Source organism: Antedon bifida, chromosome 11, assembly GCF_963402885.1.
Source record: "Antedon bifida chromosome 11, ecAntBifi1.1, whole genome shotgun sequence".
NCBI lineage: Eukaryota > Metazoa > Echinodermata > Crinoidea > Comatulida > Antedonidae > Antedon > Antedon bifida.
In genome coordinates, this window is record NC_136236.1 from 9,237,361 (window position 1) to 9,263,556 (window position 26,196).

General features: G+C 31.7%; 1 protein-coding gene and 1 long non-coding RNA gene across 2 annotated transcripts in view; both read right to left on the minus strand.

Annotated features, from left to right (window-relative positions):
• The window catches only part of LOC144855181 (uncharacterized), a 101,380-nt gene that overhangs the window by 40,822 nt on the left and 34,362 nt on the right, over positions 1 to 26,196 (minus strand). The gene's annotated exons all lie outside the window — the stretch shown is intronic.
• On the minus strand, positions 6,544 to 10,479 carry LOC144856491 (uncharacterized). The gene is made up of 4 exons (XR_013614923.1): positions 10,422 to 10,479; positions 7,747 to 7,813; positions 7,520 to 7,613; positions 6,544 to 6,787 (listed from the first exon to the last, which is right to left on the minus strand). It is a non-coding gene; the product is annotated as an uncharacterized LOC144856491 (long non-coding RNA).

Consider the following 26,196-nt stretch of genomic DNA (forward strand, 5'->3'; position numbering starts at 1 on the left):
AAATTATTCACTTCCATAAGAAACAAGGCCAACAGCCATAAGTCGCGTGCTCTCAGAAAAAAATGAACTTTCAAAAAGTAATGTACTTTAAAACCGACCGACATAGTGAACTATAGAGTCGCGTCCACGCGACTAAAAAGAACGAAAGAAAATAATGAATTCACTTATTCATTGTCTGGCAGACAATTTTAACATGTTTTGCTTCTTAACATTACATTTTTCAAATTTTGGTCAAAGTGAATAACTATTACGGTTCATTAAAATGGCATATTCAACAAAACAAGGCCAACAGCCATAAGTCGCGTGCTAAAACGCATAGTGATACCGGACTGACAGACAGACCGACAGACCGACCGACCGACATAGTGAACTATAGAATCGCGTCCACGCGACTAAAAATTAAAACAATTATTTTTGTCAGGGGGACAATACATCTTTAACTATTTTTATGCATGTATGCATATTTTAATGGATATCTATTGCTCAAATAGATAATACATTCGTAGAAATAAACCTAATATTATTGTCAGTGTCTTAGATGGTGAGTATAACATTTTAAAGTACCATGTATTTTGTTCGGATTTTATTTATATGTATTTATTACCATAGTTAATGAAGGTGGCCTATCTAGTTCTAGTGAAGGAAGGGCCCTCGTTTGTTTTTTATGATCAGTGGCTGTGTAGTAGGGTAGTACACTGGGGTAACATCCTACTCGTATAGAAAGATGCACTACTTTCTTTAAAGTGCACATGAGCTAGATCTGTACACTGGACCTACGGTTTATAGTCCTTATCCGAGAAGACTCGTTCTACCGTACCACCAGGTCCATGGAGCCCTTTTCGACGTTATGGCTACGGTTCCACTGTCTTAACTGCTCGGCCACTCACTCACTCTATTGGGGAGGGGTTGTAATAAAGGAAACATGTAACATTAATCAAATTGCTTATCTGAGAGGGAATTTATTCAAAGCAGGGCGTTGATTCAATAAATTAGTCCCTAGATATATGTATCTGGCAGTGGGGTTTTCCATCCTATAATGAATTCCTAACCATGATGTTTATATAGGGTCTACATAATCTATAATAGCACTAAGCCAATATGTGTCTATCTCCTCCCAGTAAGTCCGATACTAGCGCCGTTCGAGATGGGGCACCTTTTAACTCTCTTCTCTCCATTAGTTTATATTATAACTAACAATTTATACGAAAAATGTGCTTTTAGGCCAATTTCTTGGCAACTGCCGAATGCCGCTTTTGGCAATTCTCGGCCATTTTCCTTCGTCACAAGTAGAACATTCTGGTAAGTAGCAATATTGAGACAGCACATGTGATGTGATCAGCGCAGCTGCAGTTATAATATTATAGCGGCAGAACTCCGTACCCCATTTTAAATAAAACGGGCGGTAGGCCTACAAAACTGTATTCTTGCTCATGTTTCTACCTCATGCACATCGCTCCCGCCAAACTTAATCCAGCACTCCTTTACCATTTTTCCAAACACCTAATGCAGTGATAACACTAGGCTAGGTTATGTTTCCCAATAAATACAAGGTCTAGGAAATATCTGAATGCGGGATGATTTGGCCCAGGTGTGACGGGAATCGGCCCACTTTTAGGCCGATATAATATCTGACTGCCTGGTTATTTCATTAGCTCCCGGAAGGTGTATGATATGAAATATTGTGAAGTACATTATGGTTACACTGTGTTTTGTTATTTTTTTGGTTGATTTTTAATTGTTCGTTTTATGTAATTTATTTGCAAGGATGTAGGCGTTTGTATATAAGGAGGTACAAACAATGAGGACGAAGTTGCAGTTTTATTTACTTCTTTCTAATTTGGCCTACACTACCACAAAATATATATTGCTATTCATCTTAAAATCAAACCACCAATTATTATTACCTTCACAAATCAAGACATTCAACTGAACAACGGGAGACTGCAAGAATATTCAACCAAATTCAACAATTATCACTGTTATCCAAACGGAAATGATAATCATACTTTGGAAACTTTTATAAAAGACGATCATTTACCAGACGACCATGAAATGCAGTATCCTTTTCTTATACCAAATATGAGGACTTATAAATGAAATAGAGATGTTTGCTGGAACAGATACTGTTTTCATAATAGTGACATAAAGACAACTATGATTGTGTGTACATTACTACATGTTGTGATGTTACTGATGCGCCATACCATGTGAGACAAGTCACTATTGCTGTTAGAATATCGCAAATGCCTATGTAGTGTAGTGTCTCCATACTAGAAAGAAGTCATATTCATGTAATGTATTCATATTATTTTGTTATGTTAAATTAAGACCCAATGAAATTAGTTCAAGAATAGTAACTATATTCTAACGAGCTTAAAAAAAAATAGACAGATAAATTGAAGAACTACTATAATTGTAATACAAATGTGTGAAAGACAATCGATTATATGACGTCATAATTGTTGAGACGCACTTAGTTATACCATGGAATAATTGTTTGTACAAACACATATCAATCATGGCATGTCTGCATAATATAGTTTTTAATTAATTTATTTTTTATTTAATAACTGTTTTTGAATTTGTAATACCTACTTCTAAATAATTCATATTAAATATAAAAGAGAGGTCATAAATGGAATAGAGATGTTTGCTGGAACCGATAATGTTTTATTAATACTGGCATAATAGACCTCCTAAAATTGTATGTTACCTTATTTTGTGACGTTACTGATGCTTCGTCTTGTATGAGATAATCCACTATTTCTATTGTAGGATTGGACCATCGTAAATACAAATGTAGTGGAGTTTCTCCAAACTAGAAAGAAATCATAACCATGTAGTAGTAAATATCAATTCCAGCTGTAATGCAATCATATATTTCGGTCATGTCACATTGATAATGTTGTAAATTCTACATTGTTATGACAAAATCTTCTGAATGTACAAAACAATAAAAACCAGCTAAATTCATTTTTACATTATTTACCACACATAGCTTGTTAAATAGCATACCGTACAGACCAACGTCAACGCAACAGTCTACTTGTCTACGCCTTTACAAAATAGGACCCAAATAAAATTATTTCAAGAGTTGATTATTAAATTATATAAACCAACTTAAAAAGACTAGACAGATAAATTAAAGTGCTACTATAATTATAATACAATGTGTGAATTAATATTAATTGACTTTATGCAATGAAATATTGTTTCAAAAATACATGTCAGAATTATGGCATGTCTTTATTTCTTTCTTTATTCAATAAGTTCTTCTAAAATTCGCAATAAATAATTCAAAATAATTAATATTAATTATAAATTACATGTTATAAATGGAATAGAGATGTTTGCTGGAACCGATAATGTTTATTTATACTGGCATAATATACCTACTATTGTATGTTACCTTATTTTGTGATGTAACTACTGTGCCATGACGTATGAGACAAGCCACTATTTCTATTTTAGGGTTGTCATTGAAAAAATACACATGTAGTGGAGTGTTTCCATTCTAGAAAGAAATCAGAAACATGCAGTTTATAAATATCAATTCCAGCAGTAATGCAATCATATTTTTCGGTCATGCCACATTGATAATGGTTGTAAATTCTACATTGTCATGACAAAAGTGTAAAAAACAATACAAATCAGCTACATTCATTCGTACTTTATTTACAACACATCTGACTTGTTACATAAAGCATGCTGTACTGACCAACGTCAACGCAACTAACAATCAGTCTACTTGAAAACCTGTACGCTTGCAAAACGTTCTAGTAAATACTTTTTTATTTCTTACTTATCTATCGTATTTGATTGAATAAAAAAAGAAAATTTACGCCTTTATAAAATAGGACCCAAATAAAATTATTTCAAAAGTTGATTATTATATTATTTAAACCAACTTAAACAAACTAGACAGATAACTTGAAGTGCTACTATAATTGTAATACAATGTGTGAATTAATAATAATTGACTTTATGCAATGTAATATTGTTTCTAAAAATACATGTCGGTTATGGCATGTCTTCATTTCTTTCTTCATTCAATAACTGCTTCTAATATTCGCAATAAATAAATCAAAATAATTAATAATAATTATAAATTACAATAATAAATGAAATAGAGATGTGTGCTGGAACAGATACTGTGTTCATAATAATGACATAAAAACCACTATGATTATGTGTACATTACTACATGTTGTGATGTTACTGATGCGCCATACTATGTGAGACAAGTCACTATTGCTGTTAGAATATCGCAAATACATATAAAGTGTAGTGTCTCCATACTAGAAAGAAGTCATATTCATGTAATGTATTCATATTTTTTTGTTATGTTAAATTAAGACCCAATGAAATTAGTTCAAGAATAGTAACTATATTCTAACGAGCTTAAAAAAAATAAACAGATAAATTGAAGAACTACTATAATTGTAATACAATGTGTGAATGACAATCGATTATATGACGTCATAATTGGTGAGACGCACTTAGTTATACTATGGAATAATTGTTTTTACAAACACATATCGATCACGGCATGTCTGCATAACATAGTTTTTAATTAATTTATTTTTTATTTAATAACTGTTTTTGAATTTGCAATACCTACTTCTAAATAATTCAAATAATTATAAAAGAGACGTCATAAATAGAATAGAGATGTTTGCTTGAACCGATAATGTTTCATTAATACTGGCATAATAGACCTCCTAAAATTGTATGTTACCTTATTTCGTAACGTTACTTCTGCGCCGTGTTGTACGAGATAATCCACTATTTCTATTGTAGGATTGTAACATCGTAAATGCATATGTAGTGGAGTGTCTCCATGCTAGAAAGAAATCATAATCATGTAGTAGTAAATATCAATTACAGCTGTAATGCAATCATATATTTTGGTCATGCCACATTGATAATGGTTGTAAATTGTACATTGTTATGACAACATCTTCTGAATGTACAAAACAATAAAAATCAGCTAAATTCATTTGTACATTATTTACCACACATAGCTTGTTACATAGCATACCGTACTGACCAACGTCAACGCAACAGTCTACTTTTCTACGCCTTTTTAAAATAGGACCCAAATAAAATTATTTCAAGAGTTTATTATTATATTATATAAACCAACTTAAACAAACTATACAGATAAATTAGTGCTACTATAATTGTAATATAATGTGTGAATTAATATTAATTGACTTTATGCAATGTAATAATATTGTTTCTAAAAATACATGTCGGTTATGGCATGTCTTCATTTCTTTCTTCATTCAATAATTGCTTCTAAAATTCGCAATAAATAAATCAAAATAATTAATAATAATTATAAATTACAAATAATAAATGAAATAGAGATGTTTGCTGGAACAGATACTGTTTTCATAATAATGACATAAAGACCACTATGATTGTGTGTACATTACTACATGTTGTGATGTTACTGATGCACCATACTATGTGAGACAAGTCACTATTGCTGTTAGAATATCGCAAATACCTATGTAGTGTAGTGTCTCCATACTAGAAATAAGTCATATTCATGTAATGTATTCATATTTTTTTGTTATGTTAAATTAAGACCCAATGAAATTAGTTCAAGAATAATAATTATATTCTAACCAGCTTAAAAAAAATAGACAGATAAATTGAAGAACTACTATAATTGTAATACAAATGTGTGAATGACAATAAATTATATGACGTCATAATTGGCGAGACGTACTTAGTTATACTATGGAATAATTGTTTTTACAAACACATATCGATCATGGCATGTCTGCATAATATAGTTTTTAATTAATTTATTTTTTATTTAATAACTGTTTTTGAATTTGTAATACCTACTTCTAATAAATAATTCATATTAAATATAAAAGAGACGTCATAAATGGAATAGAGATGTTTGCTTGAACCGATAATGTTTCATTAATACTGGCATAATAGACCTCCTAAAATTGTATGTTACCTTATTTTGTGACGTTACTGATGCTTCGTCTTGTATGAGATAATCCACTATTTCTATTGTAGGATTGGACCATCGTAAATACAAATGTAGTGGAGTTTCTCCAAACTAGAAAGAAATCATAACCATGTAGTAGTAAATATCAATTCCAGCTGTAATGCAATCATATATTTCGGTCATGTCACATTGATAATGTTGTAAATTGTACATTGTTATGACAACATCTTCTGAATGTACAAAACAATAAAAATCAGCTAAATTCATTTGTACATTATTTACCACACATAGCTTGTTACATAGCATACCGTACTGACCAACGTCAACGCAACAGTCTACTTTTCTACGCCTTTTTAAAAAAGGATCCAAATAAAATTATTTCAAGAGTTTATTATTATATTATATAAACCAACTTAAACAAACTATACAGATAAATTAGTGCTACTATAATTGTAATATAATGTGTGAATTAATATTAATTGACTTTATGCAATGTAATATTGTTTCTAAAACACATGTCGGTTATTGCATGCCTTCGTTTATTGTTTCATTCAATAACTGCTTCTAAAATTCACAATTAATAATTCTAAATAATTAATTTTAATTATAAATGACAAATTATAAATGAAATAGAGATGTTTTCTGGATCAGAAAGGCCTACTGTTTTCATAATAACAATCAGTATGATTGTGTGTACATTAACAAAGTATTTTGTGACGTTACTGATGCGCCGTGTTGTATGAGATAATCCACAATTTCTGTTGTAGGGTTGGCACATAGTAAATACACATGTAGTGTAGTGTATCCAAACTAGAAAGAAATCATAATCACGTAGTTTATAAATATCAATTCCAGCTGTAATGCAAACATGTTTTTTATTCATGTCACATTGACAATTGTTGTACATTCAACACTGTTATGACTAAAATCAGTTAAATTTATACTACGTTTAATAACATGCTAATCTTACAAATCATGAAAAACAAAAGCACAAACAAACAGCTATTGTACAACCCTGATGTTATAACTATAATGATAAGCGAAAAAAGTGAATACATAGTTGTTGTTGTCGACTGTCAAAGAAATGTGAGTCTACTGTAGTCACCATTATGAATTATCTGTATAATTATTTCGAAAAAGTCTTACTAGATTGGATGTAGATGAACCCAATTAATATGCTCTTGAAGTTTTTTATTCACATACACAAAATGGGCTCTTGACTTGAAACTGTCATTCTGGCCGTCTACCTAATCGGCCAACCCTCTACAGTAACTGTACACACCGATCTCAAAATTTAAAACAAACATTAACAGTAGGCCTAAGTACTGATTAATATAGTCACTAAGTTTATTTAATTTGCAGCATTCGTCAATGAAGCGTGTGTTATTGATCCAGGGTATTATACAGTAATCATTACATTTGACTATAGGCATAATGAATACAGTTTTACAATTTACATACATGTAATGGTCTAATTGAACTAATTGAATGAAAATAATGTGTTATTAGTAATATAGGAGTCCTATCATTATTTTGTCTTACCCGATTTTTGGTTTTCAAAATATCTGGCTCTCTTTTACATATTTCTTTAATTTGTTGCAAGTCATTAACCTCGAATGCATTTTGTAATCTGTAACTGTAAAGGTATAGGATATAACATGAATTACATCAATACATTACCAAAATAATGATATAGTTGTTTATAGCCTCGTTCGAAAATGTATTTAATATTCGTAGGCATAGTGTTGTTCTTTAACTTTATAACTCACCTCATCTTAATTACTATACTGAGTCTTCATTTAGCTTTTTTCTTTGGTGGTTTCGTTTGATTTGTTTCTGTTAAGATAATATAATTAATGGCTTTTGATGCAACAATAATAATTACCTCCGCCAAGGAGGTTATGTTTTCACCCCTGTATGTTTGTGTGTGCGTGTGTGTTTGTGTGTGTGTGTGTGCGTTTGTGTGTGTGTCTGTGAACAGCCTGGAGGCCACAGTTTTTATTCGATTCTCACCAAATTTGGACACAATGATCTATGCCTCAAAAGCTCTGACGAGTTCGAATTTGAGAAGAAAAGGTCATAGGTCAAGGTTACAACTAACAAAAAACTATTTTACTGCCTAGAGACCACAGTTTTTATCCGATTCTCACCAAACTTAGCCACAATGATCAATGACACATCATATAATTGTGGTTAAATTTTGAAGGGTCAGGGTCAAAGATCAAGGTCTACAAAAAACTAAAAAAAAAAAAGAAATAAAAAAATAATAAAAAAAAAAAACCTCAGTGGGACTTGAACCAGCGATCTCAACTGTGAGAGGCTGGATACATAACCATTACACCACAATGTCATCCATAACTATGTAGTGTGCAGTTAACATATTTACACTTAGAACTAATAAAAAAAAATATTAAAAAAAAATATTCAGGGGGCATTTTATGTAGGGGAATTTTACAGTAGGCGGAGGTTTGTTGAACCCACAAATGTAAAAACGCCCACAAATGTGAAAACAACCACAAATGTGAAAACGCATCACCCACAAATGTGAAAACAGCCACAAATGTGAAAACGCATCACCCACAAATGTGAAAACAGCCACAAATGTGAAAACGCATCAACCACAAATGTAATAAACAGCGCCCACAAATGTGAAAACGATCATCGCCCACAAATGTGATAACGCCCACAAATGTAAAAAAAAGAGAGACTTTTTCGCCCACAAATGTAAAAAAAATCAGATCAAATTTAATGCTAGACTCAAACAATTTTGATCGAGTTAATACATTATTATTATCATGATTGTATTGAGTTGTTTCAATAATTGTTTGTTCACGATACGTCTGTTAGGGTCGTCGTTAACGCGTTGGATTATTACCATTTGCTGCTTGTGTACGCGATATTTGCATGTTAACTCGTTTGTTTAATGTACGTAATAGTTCAAGACGATGTTTGTTATTTTCTGCGCGCGTGCACCATACTTCAAGGTCAAGGCCATGTTATATCATTGTTGCTTCTACTGTGTGGTTGTTGGCTTACTATTATGTACGTATTGTTATAAGTCGATGTTCGATGTTTTTTTGCGCGTGTACACGATACTAAAAGGTCAAGGTTAAATTGCTACTTGTATGTAGTGTGTGGTTATTAACTCGTTGGCTTATTGTTATGTTCGTATAGTTCCAAGTCGATGTTCGATTCGATGTTTTTTGTGCGCGTGCACGATACTACAAAGGTCATGACTTGTATACCATTGCTACTTGTGGTGTGTGGTTGTTAACTCGTTGGCTTACTGATATGTACGTATAGTTTCAAGTCGAAGTTCGATGTTTTGCGCGCGTGCAATAGTATATATGACCTTGACCTTGTGGTATTGTGTACGCGCACAAAAACATCGAATCGAGCATCGACTTATAACAATACGTACATAATAGTAAGCCAACAACCACACACTAGAAGCAACAATGATATAACATGGCCTTGACCTTGAAGTATGGTGCACGCGCGCAGCAAATAACAAATATCGTCTTGAACTATTACGTTCATTAAACAAACGAGTTAACGTGCAAATATCGCGCGCACGAGCAGCAAATGATAATAATCCAACGTGTTAACGACGACCCTAACAGACGTATCGTGAACAAACAATTATTGAAACAACTCAATACAATCATGATATAATGTATTAACTCGATCAAAATTGTCTGAATCTAGCATTAAATTTGATCTGATTTTTTTTACATTTGTGGGCGAAAAAGTCTCTCTTTTTTTTACATTTGTGGGCGTTATCACATTTGTGGGCGATGATCGTTTTCACATTTGTGGGCGGTGTTTTCACATTTGTGGTTGATGCGTTTTCACATTTGTGGTTGTTTTCACATTTGTGGGTGATGCGTTTTCACATTTGTGGTTGTTTTCACATTTGTGGGTGATGCGTTTTCACATTTGTGGTTGTTTTCACATTTGTGGGCGTTTTCACATTTGTGGGTTCAACAAGGTTTGTACTCTTGGAGTACCCTCTAGTTATATACTGTGCATGTTGACATAAATCTGAAATATAAAATTATCCTTAACAAAAATGTAATGTAATACTAATAATATGAAACGTGTGGAACACTTGTGTCATTCCCCATTTTGGTTATGTTTTACAGATCATTCAATCATACAATGATAGAACTAACAAGTAAGTACTTGACAATTGGTTTAACAAAATAGTTAACATTTATTTTTAAATAGAACTGTTAAGTACATTAATCAATAAGAATAGTTTTGCCACGAATACCTTATTATAATACAGTATTCACTTTTGTGAATGTTACAATTAAATATTGTTTCTCCTATATTACTCGTTTAACTCCAACGTAAATACGTTGCTTTCAATCAATGTATATCGTATACGTACTTGTCTAATGATAGTTTTAAAACAATCAGTTTAAACAGAAAAACTTACGCAAAAGTTGATGTCATTTCAACAGTACATGTATGCTGACGAAGCAGTATGAGGATTGTAAAACTTATACAAATTAGACTTGTAGTTTGTTATCTAACTGTAGCTAAGATAAAACAAATATTCACAATTGTTTGGTATTGTTGCGAAATATAAGTAATGTATACATACAATAATTCACCATAGATACTGTACGTATTTACTTTATTTTAGTTAAACATATTGACTGTTTTTTTTAAATATAGTTTTAGTCCTGTATAGTCTTAATGATACGGTAACGTCAGAATAGCGTTTCGCTCATCAATCCAGATATTAACAAACAAATTGGCAATTTTTGTTTTGCCATTATGTCATTAGGATTTTGATTGAATGTTATCGTTTATTTTGTTTTTTCAGTGACATACTACAAAAGTGATTAACTTTATTAAAACTGCAAAATTACTTATTTACCTTCATTGTTCATGTTTTGGGGGTAAAATACATCTTTAAGTTAACAGACTCATTGCCAGACTAGTCTACACATACCGAACGACTCACAGTTTAATGTATAATGTACGGTATACTAAAATAGTTTCGTTGTAAGGCTCTTCTTTAGATAAGATAAATCCGAGAATCAGAGACGTATTTTACAAACTGTCCTTATTCTGACGATTTTTTGTAAGTTAAAATTAAAAGTATTTATTTATACATAGAGTAAAAAAAGATTAAGAAAATTTAATATCTGCATTAATCTCACATTTAATTCTTGATACATACATGGTGTTCAAATAGCGTGTTTATTTGATTGACAGCAGTGCTTTAGCATAGACTATCAGATTGGATTGGAAAGTCTGTTTATTTTGTTTGTCGATGGTTAACAATATAGGCTTATGTAAACATTACAAGGTAGCGATACGTGTTGTACCTTTGTAGAGTTTGCCTTAATACATTTGCAAAGAAAATAATTATGATTTTTGGAGAACATTCCATAAAAAAAATATGCAGAAAAGTTGTTCATATGTTTGTGCATCTTCTTAAAAGTGTATCACCAAAAACAATATGTTAACAGATAAACGTAAATCGGAGTTAAGGCCGATATACACTGTAACTACAACAACATCACTATTCGTGACAACAAAAAAAGTAACAAGCATAACGTCATCGCCTCATACATATTCATTTGACTAGATAATGCCCTTTAATAGTTTCTGCCTAATTAGAAAAAGAATAATGCTGAATGTGCTGAAATAGGGATTAAGTAAACCAATCGTGAATTTGGAAATTGAACGACGACATTGCCATATCCCGTTAAGCTGTTTTTAAGCATGTAAAGTGTATTAATATTTTATTCTATTTTTTATAACGTGAAAAAATGCAAATCAGAACCGATTATGTTTGATATTCGCGAATATATTCGTGATTCGATGTTGAGACGATTTATGAAAAGTTAAGTATTTCGGAATGCTTCTTAAGATGAAGATACTAATACTTTTTTTTCATATCTCACAAATGGAAACCAACTTAAGGTTGCCTACGATAAGTTGGGACTGTAAAATGGAATGTGTAGGTTATTGTGTGCAGTTGTATGAGGATTGTATAACTTATACAAATTAGACTTTATACTTTGTTATCTAACTGTAGCCAAGTTAAACCAAATATGCACCATTGTTTGGTGCTGTTGCGACATATAAGTAATATATACATACAATAAATCACCATATATCTAGGTCTTTTATTTAATTCTATTTACACCTAGATAGATTGTTTTTTTCAAATATTGTTTTAGTCACGTAGTCATTATTGATAACATCAGAATAACGATTCGCTCATCAATACAAATATTATATTAACGAACGAAATTTGGCTTTTGGTCATTATGTTAAAAAAATAACCAGTAATTTAATATTGTCCATGATCATATAAAAAATGGCACCGTTGATTAATTTTACAATTAAAGGTATTGTCCCTTGAAACTTTGTGTTGTTTTTGAATATGCCACACCATTTTTTTTTTACTACAAACGTAATTAACTTTCCAAAATAGACTATTCAAAGTCTAATTTTATGAACCCTTATTTTTCATACTTTTGTTGACAGGCCCAGTTGGCGGTCCACACGACGACTTGTTACGTGTATGGATTTTACTGTTTGATTGTGTCATCTCATCTTTTAGAGAGAAACGTAATCGAATAAGAACACTTTACAGCAGCTCTAAAGAACATTACTTGGTGCGATAGTTATCAGGCCATGTTTATCTTTTCGTATCGACGAATGTCATTTACAAAATATGCTATCATTATAAGTAGCACCAACATGATAATTATATCACAAGCTTTGTCAATTACCATGATTTTTTATCCATGAAGTCCTGTTTAAACACGCACTGGCTGTCTAATTATTATATCTGGCCTGTTATGGCAACCTAACTATTTGTACTGAAAGTAAGTTTTTTGTGGAAATAACTTTATTATAACGTATTGAAAATAATAAGTTTAAACACACCGCCAGTGTTTTCGTTATAGCTCTTCTTCAGATAAGATAAATCAGAAACAAACCACGTATGTTAAGAGTATCTTAATTCTTACTATTTTTTGCATGTTAAAAAAATGTTTATTTATAAATAGAGGAAAAATAAGATTAAGAAGATTTAATATCTGTATTTATCTAAAATGTAATTCTTGGAACGTCTTTTCCCGGGATTGTATTACTTCTTTAAGCCTGTTTTCCTGTCAACGTAACGTTACGGCGAGTTTTGTTGAGTTGATCGGATTCAACGGTTTTACAGGAAAACGGGGTAAAGATAAACGTAAAAAATCTGAAATCATTGAAGTTGAATCGAGTTCAACTTCAACATCGTAACGATCGTTAAAACGGTTAAATGGTTCACAAAGTACGTCATTGCAGTTAGTGAAAAAATATGTACGTGCTGAAAATTCTTGAATTTTCACAACGCAATGATGTTTTCATCTGTTTTATACACTTTTATTTATAACTAGTGTAAGTTGAAGTTTCAATAGGTTTTATATAGGTTCAATACTGTATTTCTATAGTAAGTGTTACCTCTGCTAATTGTTGCAAGACTACCTAATATGTGTATATATTTTACTGTTTGATTGTGTCATAACATTTTTTTAGCTGCTCTGAACAGTAGCTAAGTGTGATAGTTGTTAGTTCATGTTTTTAACTTCTTTTTTACATACACTATTCCTTTGCGAAATATATGCTATCACCATCATCATCAACATGAATATTATATCACAACCTTTGTCACTTACCATGATTTTGAAAGTGTTATATAAACACGTCATATCTCTCAGGTCTATTATATTTATCGTGTAAGTATGACCGTGAGTCACAAGCCAATCTTGTGTATTGTTAGTTTGTTTTTTCTGGAATTAATTATTATAACGTACTCGAAATTATAAGTTTAAACGCACCGCCTGTGATTTAGTTGTAAGGCTATTCTTTAGATAAGATAATTCTGAGAAAAATGATGTATTTTACAGTGTCTTTATTGTGACGATTTTCAAAAATAAAATGTTTATGTATACATGGAGTAAAAAAAAAAGATTAAGAAGATTTAATATCTGTATTGATATCAAATTTAATCCTTGAAACGTCTTTTCCCGGTATTTTATAAACTCTTTAAAAGAGCCGCAGGTGATCATGGTAATCAAATAGCTTGTTTATGTGATTGTTGATTGGAAAGTCCATTTATTGTGTTTGTCCATGGTCAACAATATAGGCTTATGTAAACACTAAAAGGTAGCGATACATGTTGCACCTTTGTAGAGTTTGCCTTAATACATTTGCAACGAAAATAATTATGGTTTTTGAACGTTGCGTCGAAAAGTTTGCAGACGTTGTTCATATGGTTGTGCATCTTCTTAAAACTGTATTTTACAAAAATAATATCTTTTTAAAATAAAAGATAAAAGTAAAGAAGATCGGAGTTGAGGCCGATATAAATATGTCTAAGAAAAAGATTAATGCTGCTGGTATAGGGAATAAGTTAACCAATTCTGAAACGTAGAAATCGAACGACGACTGGTAAGCTGGTTTTTAGTCGCGTGGACGCGACTCTATAGTTCACTATGTCGGTCGGTCTGTCGGTCTGTCTGTCTGTCTGTCGGTCTGTCGGTCTGTCTGTCGGTCCGGTATCACTATGCGTTTTATCGCTTTCTGACCTTATCTTGATATCAGTTTAATCTAGCTATGTCAATTTTTCACAGTATATTCCTTATGGCCAGGTATCGATGTGGTTATGTTTTCACGGTGCGCAATAAAAAATTACGCGGTCTACGCACGATTGAACGAAATCACGTTTGTAATCATATCATGCGTACGCGCGCTTAAAATTTTCAAAATTTATTTTTGATGAAATAAGAGTACGTTTCAGGCAATTTTAAGCGTTTACAAAATTGCCATGAGTGCGCACATTTTTGCGCGCGCACTGCGCGTTAAATGTTATTGCGCACTCTTTTTGCCCGATTTCTGTTTTCTTGACTGACTTTTCAACCCGAAATTACGTTATAGGAGCACGTCAAAAGTGACAGGCTACGCACGTGTAAATTTAAAAAATATAAATGTTTTTAAACATTTCAACATTTTTTGTTCAGTAATTTCGGTCAGTTGGTAGGTTGGTCGGTCGGTCTGTCTGTCGGTCCGGTATCACTATGCATTGTAGCATGCGACTTAATGGCTGTTGGCCTTGTTCAGTATGCATATTTATTCACTCGAATCGAAAAGAGTTGACTAATGCGCATGCGTATTTATATTTTAATCTACATTTTGTGGCGTGAAACAAATCATAACTCAGGAATGTTTGATTTTCGCGAATATATTCGCCTTGAGGAACATGCATTAGAGTAACCCTTTCTAAGAGACAATGGAGCAATAATAATTATAGTAGGCTACATTTTAGATAATTAGGTATGTATCTGTTACATGTATGGATAATGGTAGCACGCCCTCTATACGTGTGAACACGATTGGATGTATTATGAATACAGATTGTATACGGTATTATAAAAATCTATTCTGATTATTTTGTAAAGCATTTAACCTTAAAAGTAACATGATCTACAGAAGTGCCTAACTCGAAATTGATAGTGTTACATTGTTATGGATACATTTGTATGTCTGTGTATGCATTATGACTAGCGATCTAGACAAAATGTCAGGTTTGCAATTGATTCACTGGTGTGTTGCAGATCGTGGCGGTATCAAACGTATTTGTTATGTACAACATAACATATAATTGAAATATGTAAATCGTAATAGTAAAATAAAAGTAACCCCCTTTTTGATTTTTTCGTAGTTTTGCGCAAGAAAGTCGAGATATTCGCCATTTTGTACAAGACATCACAATATAAAAATATCGCCCGGTGAGACACCAGGTCTAGTCAACCAGGCCAAAAGTTGGTCCGGAATCGTTTTGTGACTAGGCCTAGGCCTAGCCGAGTACACTAGACTAGTAAATTACTGATGATAATATACATACCATTTACAAACAGGTATGTTATGTGAAAATAGTGAAACACCGAAACAATTAGGGTACACATACAATAATAAATAATAAAAATAAAGACTTCATATAATTATTCAAAATGACACCATTATTTTTTATTCAGATGACAAACAAACATGCCAATCCACAAAAACCTTTGTAATGCTTAGGTGACCTAGCTAGCGCGGCCGATACACGACGCGCCAAGCCATCGCTCTACTGTGATGCGCGGGGTATGTTGATGTTTCGACAGGAACCATTTTGACAGTCGTTCGTAACCAGATTAGTTACTTTCAAATAGTGAAATATTTACGGTGCAGACCGAATATAGTGTTCATATTGATAGTATAAACCAATAATTAACCTATCTACGGGATTTCGTAAAAAAACGCGAAACACGGAGATCTCCGTGTTTGGCAGTCAAGCGTTGTGTTTCCAAACACGAATATCTCCGTTTTTGGTTGTCAAAGTGTTATGACCAGTTTAGTAACAACAATTAAATTTGTCTATGACACAGAGACGGTGTTGTACACATTTTTCCTACTACACGCATCCATCAAATGAGTATAAGTTCGTAAACTAGAAAAACACGTACATGTGACTACTTTATTCTAATACAGTATTCACTTTTGTAAATTTTACTTAAAATGTTGTTTCTGTTATATTACTCGTTTAACTTTTAGTTAGTAGTATCAAATAAACAGTCCTTTTGAACATTATACGTTTTTCGAAATAAATATATGCTTTGTTACCTCATTATAACTGCTATAATTGTTTGTTTTAAAAAGCGATAAAATGTATGAGTCTATTACAAAAACCATTGAGGACTCTTAACATTCTTTTTATTTTAAATAATTGAAACTTATACCTATTCAGCTGCAACACAACTGTATTACATTGCTTTCAATAAATGTAAATCGTTATACTTGCCTAATGATGATGTCAAAATAAGCAGTTTGAAAAGAACAACTTACCCAAAATTAGACGTCATTTCAACAGAACCTGTACGCTGACGAAGTTGTATGAGGATTTTATAACATATACAAATTAGACTTTATACTCTTTTATCTAACTGTAGCCAAGTTAAAATAAATATTCACCATTGTTTGGTGTTGTTGCAATATGTAAGTAATATACATACACCAATTACCATTATTTCTTATCCATAAAATCCTATGTAAACACTCAGTGACTATCTCACTGACGTGTTATTATATCTGGCGTGTCATGGCCATAAGTGGCAACCTAACTATTTGTATTGAAAGTTTAAAAGTTTATTTGTGGAAATAAATTTATTATAACGTATTGAAAAAAATTTTAAGTTTAAACACACCGCCAGTGTTTTCGTTGTAATGCTCTTTTTTAGATAAGATAACTCAGAAACAAACGACGTATTTTACTGAGTGTACTTTTTTGGACGATTTTTTTGCAAGCTAGAAAAAATGTTTATTTATAAAGAGAGTAAAACTAAGATTAAGAATATTTAATATCTGTATTTATCTCACATTTAATTCTTGGAACGTCTTTTCCCGGGATTTTATACATTCTTTAAACCTGATTTCCTGTCGGTTTTCTCCTATAGGGCCTACTGTATTACTCGATAAGTTATTAGTATCAAATAAACAGTCCTTTTGAAAGGACGTGATTTCGCTCGAGATAATGTATAGGGTTATTACAAAACAAAATCATTAAGGATTGTTAACATTATTTTTATTTCAAAAAAAAACTTATACCTTTATAATTAGAATCTGATAGTTGCATAAATGCATTTGAAAGGCAAACAACATAAACTGTTAAGAATTATTTTAATTCCTTTCTTTCAAGCAGACATACTATGAAATATATGTCACTGATCAGGAAGCAATGTAGTCCTGAACGGCCTAAGCTCTATTAGAAACAAGATATTTCACTACAGCAAAAGCCATGTAGACCTTGCATACTTAAGCCAACATTATGGTGTAAACGTCATTCATGGAAACAAGATAGTCCATTGCAACAAAAGCATATAGTCCTGGACGGCATGTTATACTTAACTAAGCCAGCATAGGAATATACGTTGTAAACCTACATTTATATAGAAACAAGATATTCCGTTTCAACATAAATACTTTATAACCTTGCTTTTAATAAATGTAGATTGTTATACTTGCCCAATGATAATGTCAAAATTGGAAGTTTGAACAGAACAACTTACACATAATTCTCCGACTTTTCAACAGCAGTATATGTATGATGACGATACTGTACGAATTTGAATATTTTCTTAAATAATTTAGACTTTGTATTCTTTTATAGTAACTCTCTGCTTAGCTTCGTTAAAACAAACAAAAACCATTGCCATTGTGTATACAGACCATAATTCACCAGTATTACCCTGTTGTTTTATTTAAAAGTATATACCTGTCATTGTCAATAGTACATGTATGCTGACGATGTTGTATGATGATTGTCTGACTATACATACAGTGTTCACTTTTGTGAATTTTACTTAAAATGTTGTTTCTCCTATATTACTCGTTTAAATTTTAGTAAGTTGCATCAAATAAACAGTCCATTTGAACATTATAAGTTTTTCAAAATAGATATATGTTTTGTTACATCATTATAACTGCTATAATTGTTTGTTTTAAAAGGCGATAAAATGTATGAGTCTATTACAAAATCCATTGAGGACTCTTAACATTCTTTTTATTTTAAATAATTCTAACTTATACATATTCCGCTGCAACACAACTGTGTTACCTTGCTTTCAATAAATGAAAACTGTTACAATTGCCTAATGATGATGTCAAAATAAGTAGTTTGAAAAGAACAACGTACCCAAAATTATACGTCATTTCAACAGTACCTGTACGCTGACGATGCAGTATGAGGATTGTATAACTTATACAAACAAGACTTTAAACTTGTTTATCTAACTGTAGCCAAGTTAAACTAAATATTCACCATTGTTTGGTGTTGTTGCGATATATAAGTACTATATACATACAAAAAGTAACCATAGATCTAGGTCTTTTATTTTATTTACACCTATAGATTGTTTTTTCTAATATTGCTTTAGTCACGTAGTCTTAATTAATTGAAAACATCAAAATAACGATTCACTCATCAATACAGATATTATATTAACAAATGCAATTTGGCTTGGCATTATTTAAAAAAAACAGTAATGAAATATTTTCCATGATCATATAAAAAATAGCACCGTTGATTAATTTTACAACTAAAGATATTGTCTCCTGAACAATTGAATAAACAAACGAGTTTTTTTGCAAGTTAAAAAAGAATGTTTATTTATAAATGGAGTAAAAATAAGATTAAGAAGATTTAATATCTGCATTTATCTCAAATCTAATTCTTGGAACGTCTTTTCCCGGGATTTTATAAATTCTTTAAACCTGATTTCCTGTCAATGTAACGTTACGGGGAGTTGCGTTGACTTGATCGGATTCAACGATTTTACAGGAAAATGGGGTAAAAATCAACGTTAAAAATCTGCAATCATTGAAGTTAAATCGAGTTCAACTTCAAAATTACGATCGTTAAAACGGTTAATGGTTCACAAAGTACGTCAATGCAGTTAGTGAAAAAAAAAGGTACGCGCTGACAACTCTTGAATTTTTACAACGCGATGATGATGTTTTTCACCTGTTTTGTACACTTTTATTTTATTTATAACTATTATAAGTTAAACTAAATTATAATATAAAAACAAATTAATCTAATGTTTGTCTTTAGAGTAAGCCTAGATTAAGATATCTGCGAAAAACTGTCCTAGGCAGGGTTGAAGCATCAACCAACACACATACCTTTTTCAATTTTCACGCGGGCCCTGCTGCCGCGGAAGTTTTTCGCTGAAATCTTAATCTAGGCTTACTCTAAAGGCAAACATTAGATTAGCGCGTGGCTGGTATTGGTTTTACAACACTTCACGTCCGCGTACTAGTAAGTTGCTACTGTTACAGACGGTCCAATTTACCAGTAGATTGATTCGATGATAGAGATGGAGAGACAATATTACATAGTATTCTCCTCTTTTTTCGTGAGTTTGTTTGTGTGAAAAATAAACACATGTGAAGCGTTGGTGATACATGGTGTGCCGAAGTATTAACAATTCCTTCAATAGGTTATACTGTATTTCTATAGTAAATGTTTCCTCTGCCAATTGTTGCAAGACGACCTAATACGTGTAGGCCTATATATTTTACTGTTTGATTGTGCCACCTGTGCCATTGTGCCAACACTTTTTCAGCTGCTCCAAAGAACAGTAACTAAGTGCGATAGTTGTTAGGACATGTTTATACCTTCTTTCTGTACCTACAATATTCCTTTATGAAATATATGCTATCACTATCATCATCATCAACATGAATATTATATCACAACCTTTGTCACTTACGATGATTTTGAAAGTGTTATACAAACACGCACTATCTCTCAGGTGTATTATATGTGTCGTATATGTGTGACCATGAGTCACAAGCCAATCATGTGTATTGTTAGTAAGTTTTTTATGGAATTAATTATTATAACGTACTCGAAATTATAAGTTTAAACGCACCGCCATTGGTTTATAGTTGTAAGGCTCTTCTTTAGATAAGATAACTCATAAAACAACGATGTATTTTACAGTGTCTTTATTCTGACGATTTTTTTATAAGTTTCTATAAGTCTTTGCTCGGTATTTTATAAACTCTTTTGAAGAGCCGCAGGAACATACATGGTGTTCAAATAGCGTGTTTATGTGATTGTTCATTGGAAAGTCCGTTTATTGTGTTTGTCCATGGTCAACAATATAGGCTTATGTAAACACTAAAAGGTAGCGATAATTGTTGCACCTTTGTAGAGTTTGCCTTAATACAATTGCAAAAAAAATAATTATGGTTTTTGGGGAACATTGCGTCAAAAAGTATGCAGACGTTACAACAGATAAACGTAATGAAGATCGGAGTTGAGGCCGATATACACTGTAACCACAACAACATCACTATTCGTGACAACAAATAAGCAAAAAGCATAACGTGCATGCATATTCATTTGACTCGATAAAATGCACTTTAGTAGTTTCTGCCTAATTAGACAAAGAATAATGCTGCTGGAATAAGTAAACCAATCCTGTATTTGGAAATCGAAAGACGCCATTGTAATATCGCGTTAAGCTGGTTTTCAATATGCAAATATATTCACTCGAATCGAGTTGAATAATGCGCATGCATATTTATATTTTCATCTACTTTTTGTGGCGTGACAAAATGCGAAAACAAATCAGAACTCTGTTTGATTCTTGAGAATATATTCGCCTTGAGGAAACATGCTTTAGAGCAACCCGTTCTAAGAGACAACAACAGAGCAATAATATAGTAGGCTACATTTTAGATAGATTAGGTATATTTATCCTGTTACATGTATGGATAATGGTAGTACACCCTCTAGACGTGTAAACACGATGGCGATAAAGCCTTGGATGTATCATGAATACAGATTGTATACGGTATTATAAAAGGCTATTCTGATTATAAGTAACATGATATACAGAAGTGTCGAACTCAAATATTGATAGTTTTACATTTTTAAGTATACATGTGTACTTCTGTGTATACATTATGACTAGCGATCTAGACAAATAATGTCAGGAACTAGTCCCGCAATTGCAATTGATTCAATTGTGTGTTGCAGATCGTGGCGTATCAGACAATGTATTTGTTATGTACAACACAACACTACAGCATTATTTGTCTGATACCGCCACGATCTGCAAAAGTACATCGCTTTGTAGTGATTTAAGTGTATAGATATTATTGATAAAATAATAATCCAGCTGAAATATAGATTAAGACAGTAGTAACAACAATTACAGTTGTCTATGAGAGAGAGACGATGTTGTGCACATTTTTTCTACTGCACGCATCCATCAAATGGGTATAAAATCGACCGCCATTGTACTGCAGGGAATGTTTATATGAAATTATGACTATTTGAAAATATAGAACATTTAATTTTGTTGAACATTGGTCATTCACATTTATTCAGCAATATAAATATTTACATTACAGGGATTTTACAGAGACAAGCAAGTGTATGTAGCCGTAACACCCTTTACAACAAAATAAATATAATGGGCTCGAATCTAACCACTAGCCGTCAGCGCAAGCTCGGTGGTCTAGAGGTATGAACGCCAGGCTAGTGATATGGAGGTCGTGGGTTCAAGTCCCACCCGAGAACTAATTGCGAATTGTTTCGCAAGTATTCTCATATGTACTTAGTATAAAGTACAAATTACGTCAGAGTAGGGCAAAACATCTAATCAAAATAAATATTATCACAAAGAAAAAAAAATAAAGGCAAAAGTATAAAATACATATAATATAAAACGAACTAATACAAATGTATGTACACACACACCACGCATAATACATGCATATTTATGAGTGAAGCATTTTAAGTACTGTTATTTGATAAAATGTCTCTTTTAAAATATTTTTTTAGTATTTTATAATTTTTTAAACAATATCATTTTTACAGAGTTCGTTCCATAGTTTCGGTCCATGTATACTGATAAAATGTTGACCAGACGTTAACCTAGAGTATGGTTGTTCTATGTTACAAATATTTCGAAGATATTGGGTAGTATTTTCGTTTCTTTTGAATATCATTTAGATTCGTCTGGGTAAAACATTACTTCTAATCTGGGCCATGAAACCTATGACGGTAACTCTGTTGATATCCTTTATTTTAAGTATATTCAATTGCTTAAACAATGGCTCAGAATGTTGTCATGGCTTTTTAAATAAAATAATTCTAGCAGCCTTTCTCTGGAGCTTAAGACGTGATTCTAGTGTACTATCATATATACTCCCCCAAATAATGTTTCCATGCGGTAAAACTAGTGTATTATATAGATTTGTTAAAATATAGTTTGGAAAAAATGTATAGTTTTTATTAATATTCCAATAGATCTAACGGTTCTTTTTCTAATAAGCCTTATATGATTTTTCCTGCAAAGGTTCTCATTTATTACAACCCCAAGAAATGTTACGTTTTTCTTTTGTTTTAATGTAGTGTTATTCATTTTCAATTCAATGTTGGTAGTAATAATACGCCTTTGGGCAGTTTTAAAGATTACGTAATTTGTTTTGCTGGTGTTTATTAGAAGTTTATTAGCTTTGAACCACATATTAATTCTATCTAGTTCCACATTTCATCGTTTTTGCCAATGCGTTCAGATTATTTCCACACTTGAACCCTGTTGTATCATCGGCAAAGCTAATCAATTCAATGTGTGTGCTTGAGTTACATATTATATCGTTCACATAATATACAAGAAACAATAATGGACCATTGTAGAACACCAATACTAGTCTCTAATATTAGACGAGATACCATTTTATAGAAAAATTATTGTTTTCGTGATTTTTAGTTACTGAACCATTTTAGTGTAACACCTCTTATACCATAGTGGAATAGCTTGTTCAGTAATATACTGTGGTCAATGATGTCAAATGCCTTTGACAAATTTATAAATGTGGCAATTACGAACTCTTTTTTTAGTATCTTGTGGACCAAATCAATTATAGCGTGGGAGGTTGAATGATTGTTTCGGAAGCCGTATTGCCAATCATTAAGTACATTGTATGTTTTAAAGTAATTATACAATCTGGAATGGACTATCTTTTCAAAGATTGTAGAGAAAATTGGTAGTAGTGATATCGGGCGATAATTCGATGATAAATGACGGTCTCCTTTTTGTATATAGGGATTACTTTTGCAATTTGTATCTGTTCCGGTATTATGCCAGAATGAAGAGATAAGTTAAATATGCAAGTCAAGGGCTTTACAACAGAATCACCAACTGCCTTGAATACGTACCTTTTGTGAAATTTCATCAAAACCAGTTGTTTTGTTTGCATCAAGTGATTGAATCACTTTTAACACTTCCTCCTCATTATATTTACATGGTAGAAAAACATTAAGTTACTTTGCCTGTTTAGCAGACCATCAGACTATTTTGCCGTTGATGGCTCCATACTGTCTCGTACCTTGAGACCAACATAAATAAAATAATCATTAACCCTCTATGATTTTGTCACCAGATGTAAACGTGGATGGAACATTATTTTTGTTTCCACCTGGATTTACTATATCATTTATAATATTCCATGTTTTTTTAAAATCTCCTTTAGTATTGTTAAAAACATTTTCATAATATGATTTCTTTGCATTTTTACATGTGTGCATAAATGACTTTTTATATAAAACTATTTATACGTATCCTTATTTTTAGACGAGGGATGTTTTATAAATTTGTTGTACAACACATGTTTTATTTTGCTATACTTTAATAGTCCTGAGCTCATCCATGGTTGTTTGAACTTTTTATACATTTTATAATTTTCTGGTGGTTTTGCGTTTTTTTAAATTTTTATTATATAATTCTTTGAAAGTGTTGATAAATGCATTGTAAGCATCATCAGGATTTTAGTCCTTGCATAGACATCAACGCAATCAACAGGTAATAAGTCATCATGTAGTTTAATTATATTTCGTTCGTTTATTGCATATTTATGAGGTTCTATATTACCGGTCTTTTCGTTGATATCTTTGTCAGGCACTTAGTGCGTAATTTGGTATACTGGCACTTGATCAGATATGTCTGATATTAGTATACCAGATAATATTTATCAGAAAGTGCATTGGAGAAAATGTTATCAATTAATGAAGGTGTGTTGTGTTGTATTCTAGTGGGTCTTGAAATCGATGGGTAAAAGGAATGCAACATCATTGCTTCTAGAAAATCATTTACAAAATCGGTCGATGCGTGCCTAAGTAAATTAATTTTAAAATCATCGATCATGTGACATGATTTCCCCTCGATATTAACATTATATTGAGAATATCGTCTAGTGATCTAGTGACAGAGCTAGCAATTACGTTTGCAGAGAACTGATTAAAAAATAATCATTTTTAATATAGATAGACAAAAGGATTGGTCAAAATAACACTACGATCAAAAAACCCAAAGTGAAAAAGATAAATAATGTTACACAGAAGAAATCCTCACTTCCAAAAGTAAATAAACGTCTTTGATAAAAAAAAAAACAACACATGCATACTTCACTACTGAAATGCACATTATGGACAAATTTCACAAAAATCGAAAAAACAGAAAAAATAAGCGCCTTCGTTGCAAATTGGGATCTGTTTTGGAGGCAATAACTGCAGTAGAAAATCTATTTTTAGCAATTTGCTGATAAAAGAAATAATAATTTTTGATTTGATTTATTTGATTGGATGCATTCCATTTGGAAAATCACATTACTTAAAGCTATTATTTTTTTTCAATATTGTGCAGATTTCACCAACTTTTAGTTCTTGAAAGTACATATAATTATTTTATTTATGCTATGGGTATCAGTGGCTGGATCTTAAATGGAAATACAAAATAAAATACTATCATTTTTGTTTTATACTTTCTTTGGACATTCTTTTAACATACGATATTATGTGATACCACGGTTATTAATGAAATCAAGTAATTTTAAATATTTGTTGTTTAAATATTTTTTTTCTTATAACCAATATGCCTATTGTATTTTCTAAAACCAAAAATAACCTTACATTTCCACATACCCAAAATACCAATATTAACAAAGATATTAGCTTCTTTGGCATTAACTACCTTTCCAAATAGATTATTTATTAAGTCTGATTTTATGAACAGTAATTGTTCATGTTTTTAGGGGACAATATATGTTTAGGTTGACACACGACGACTTGTTGCGTTTATGAATTTTACTGTTGATTTTGTCATTTCATCTTTTAGAGAGAAACCGAGTGAAATAAGAACACTTTACAGCAGCTGCTAAAAGAACATCACTTGTTGAGATAGTGTATGATCTAGGTCTTATTTTATTTTTGTTAAACCTATAGATTGTTTTTTCAAATGTTGTTTTAGTCACGTAGTCTTTATTGATAACATCAGAATAATGATTCGCTCATCAATACAGATATTATATTAACGAACACAATATTTTTTTTTGGCATTATGTTAAAAAATCAGTAATTAAATATTTGCCATGATCATTATAAAACATGGCACCGTTGAATAATTTTAAATTTAAAGATACTGTCCCTTGGAAAATTGTGTTTTTTTTTACTACAAACGTAATTAACTTTCCAAAATACTACTACTTGTTTTCATATCTCACAAAAAGAAACTAACTTAAGGTTACCTATGATAAGTTGGGATTGTAAATTATGTGCAGTTGTCTGCCCTTCTTCTGTATGTCGTTTA